The sequence below is a fragment of the Arachis ipaensis genome, chromosome B04 (assembly GCF_000816755.2).
Source record: "Arachis ipaensis cultivar K30076 chromosome B04, Araip1.1, whole genome shotgun sequence".
Taxonomy (NCBI): Eukaryota; Viridiplantae; Streptophyta; class Magnoliopsida; order Fabales; family Fabaceae; genus Arachis; species Arachis ipaensis.
Window position 1 is genome coordinate 118,049,863 of NC_029788.2, and position 3,912 is coordinate 118,053,774.

Consider the following 3,912-nt stretch of genomic DNA (forward strand, 5'->3'; position numbering starts at 1 on the left):
AAATTCTCAAAAAAGATGTTTTTTTTTTTATTTTTCTAGAACTTTTACTTTTACTACTAAAAATTTGTCAAACACGTTAAAAAATAAAAAAAAAATTTATTAAAAAAGATCTTTTTTTATTAAAATAATGGCGTCCAACACAAGCATTAATACATATTAATTCTTATTATAAAGAGTCAACTTTTGGAATTTAATTATTTCATTTGCTTAGATATATTTATGTTTGAGCATAATATAAATTTGTTGATTTGATTTAATCTTTTTATATTTTAATTGTGCTTCTTTGATATCTATACTTTTGTAATTTCCTTTCATATCAGTTTGTTTACCATGATTTCTGTTTTCTTCCAGCCCCTCCTAAAAAGCTTGAGTCAAGGGGATCCCTTGATAGGGGTAAGTATTAAATTTTTTTTTTATTATTTTGACAACTAAAAGTAATTTGAAACTAACTAACATATGGAAGAGTTATCTAATTTGTCTTTAGTTGTTAAATATTAACAAATTTAAAATGGCAATTTGGACAATTTATCTCCAGTTGTTATTATTAAACTAGTTTTAGTTTTTGAAATAGCATTTTTTTAAAAATAAACAAAATTAATGGCTGTTCGAATATTAAATATTCTTGATAAAATTGTGCATTTGTGCACAAATTTAGATATAAACAAAAGGATTTAATTGAATAATAATATATTTTTTATTTTTATTTTTTGTATTGGATTCATAAGTACTTGAAAAGAATATATTGAACAAAGACCGTGATAGACTAAATAAATATATTAAATATACATTACGCAGCTGGCATAAAATTCAAAGAAGGAAAGACATTCTTTATCGTTACGAAGACTATTTTACTTGAATAAATTTTTAAAAATGCTTAATTACACAATTTTTCTAAGTGATTTTGATTAAAAAAAAACCACTATTTATATTTATGAAAGAAATATTTGAGAAAAGGTAAGGAAATGGTGATGTTTATGTTTTCTTGCGTGATAAGAAACTGAAGTATGGTGCATGGTATACAATAAAAAAATTTCTTGGAGCATCATGATGTTAGAAATTAGGTTAAAAAAAAGTGAGATTCAATGTTTTAGACACATTTCTAAACATTACTTTCTTTTTCATAAAGGAAAAGCTTGAGAAAAAGAAAGCCGCCTATGCGGAAAAGATGAAGAACAAGGCAGCCATGGTTCACCAAGAAGCAGAGGAGAAGAGGGCAGTGATTGAAGCCAAGCGAGGCGAAAATGTCCTTAAGATTGAGGACATGGCCGCGAAGCACCGCGCAACCGGAACCACCCCAAAGAAACCTACCATGGGGTGCTTCTAAATTATTTAGCTATCTTTTAGTTTAATTTTCTGACTTTGATGTCAAGAAAGTTAATAGTGATTTGTATTAGAAAATTTTGTCTAGGTCGTTCTCTATGTGGAAGAGAATGCACTAGGGGAAAGATAAATCACCAAGTTTTGTAGAACATTCAAAAATATGAAGTGTTCTTTGATGATTTATTACTATAAGAATAATCTAATTTTTATCAAGTAATTGTTTGTGTTTCTATTTTTTCTAAGTTCTCTTTGTTGCTATTGCATCATCCTCATTAAACTACTCGGATTTTAAAGGAAAGTGAACAGAGAATGTAGCTCTAAAAAAAAAAACTTGAAAAATGGGTGAAATTTTCTTGAATTTGAAAATTTCAGTAAGTTATACCAACTTGAACTATGTATAAAACTTATAGGCTAAATTGTATGCATAAGTTTCACATTCTTTTTCTTAATTTTGCATGTTAAGCGCACCAACTAAATGTCTTGTCTAATTAGACATTTTTTGTCTTACCAATTCTAACAAAATTTTAACATAATTTTGATATGGTACATATAAGATTTAGAAATATCAGCAAAGATGACGTTTTATAAAATTTTCAAATGAACATATTATTAGTAAGTATTGAGAAGGGATTCATAAATTTTACATAAAGGTTACACACATAAGGTCGGATTTGAATCCTCTAAAATTTGAATTTCACTTTAGAGAGTAAAGTGTGATTTCTCACTATTGATTTCATAGGTGGGACTAAAAGTAAATATAAAAGAAAAATTATTCAAGGGTAGAAAATCACTCTTTATTCTTTAAAATAAAATTCAAACTTTAAAAGATCCAAATCCCACAAGGTCATAGTCTAATTATGTCATGATGATGATCTTTGTCTTATTATAAGTGTATTTGAGTTTGAGACTTCTCTAAGTCTAATTGAAAGAGTAAAGTGACAATTAGATTTCTGAAGATGTTGATTTTGAATTAATTAGTCTTTGAAGAAAAAAAAAGTATTAATTAGGTCCTCCAAAATAGTAAATGGTGGACATGTATATCTTTCTGTCAATAAATAATATAAAATGAAACTGAATTATCCACGTATTTTATTATTTACAGTGATGTATATTTCGTTCTTGTCATATAATATAAGCAGAAAAATGTTGTAGTTTTAGACAGTAAAGCATTTATTATCTTTTGAGTTTTCATATATCATTTATCAATTGCTTTCTATTTATCACAAATCTTATTAAAACAAGTAAAATTTCGTTCCAAAAATTATTATCTATATGACTATCTTTTATAGATAGACATATCAAAGTAATTAACAGTACATATAAGCATTACCGATAAATTTTAGTTAATGAATTAATAAAAGGACATCAGGTGTCTTCTGTTTGCTATTCTGAAGAACCAAATTGGTACTTTTTTTTAGGGACTAATTAGTTCAAATCGAAATTTTCAAAGATTTAATTGTGACTTTACACGTGAATAAAAGTTTTTAATATTATGTATGTGAGTATGTAGTGTGAGTGAGTGTTGTAATATGAAAAAAAAAAAGGTAAATTATCGTTTTTTTCTCCAACGTTTGGGGTAAGTTTTAAAGTTGTTCCTAACATTTAAATCATCCAATCGTCCTATTTAAGTCCCTAACATTTTAAAATTGACTCAATGTTATCCTGCCGTTAGTAATCTGTTAACGGAATTGACGGTAGGACAAAATTGAGACGATTTTGAAACGTTAGGGACTTAAATAGGAAGAAAACGTTGGGGACGAAAATGATACATAAAAATAAATTTTAATTTTATCCTTCACTAATATAAATCTTTTATGGTACATAGTTATTCAATTTTTTTAATCACATTATTTTTATTCTAAATAAATTCATTTTTTTTATAATTCTACTCTTAAAAATTTTTACTCATCATAAAATGTTTGTAAAATAACTAGAATCACATTATTTTACTGTATATTTATCAATTTTTTTTCCACAAGTTTATGTACTGGTCATTCTACAAATATTTTATGATGAGTAAAAATTTTTAAGAATAAAATTATAAAAAATAAATTTATTTAGAATAAAATTAATGTTATTAAATGTAATTTACTTAGATGTGATTAAAAAATAATTGAATAACCATGTACCGTAAAAAATTGATATTATTGAAGGATAAAATTTAAATTTATTTCTGTATATTATTTTCGTCCCCAACGTGTTCGTTCTATTTAAACCCTTAACTTTTCAAAATCATCTCAATTTGTCCTGCTGTTAATTCCGTTATCAGATTTCTAACGGCAGAACAATATTTAGTTAATTTTAAAACGTTAGAAATTTAAATAGGACAATTCAAACGTTAGGATAACTTTGAAACTTATCCCAAAAGTTGAGAAGAAAAACGATACTTTACTAAAAAAAATAATATGAAGATTAGGGAAGCAATATTTATATTCGTTTCTACAAAATTGTATGTGATTGAAGAGAACAATCTTATAAGCATATCCAAACATAGCTTTAGGTCAATGCTTGAATTTAACATCAAATTTCTTCCATGTCAGCATGGCTGATTAACCATTATATATATATTCAAGCAACAACCAGCTAATCTCA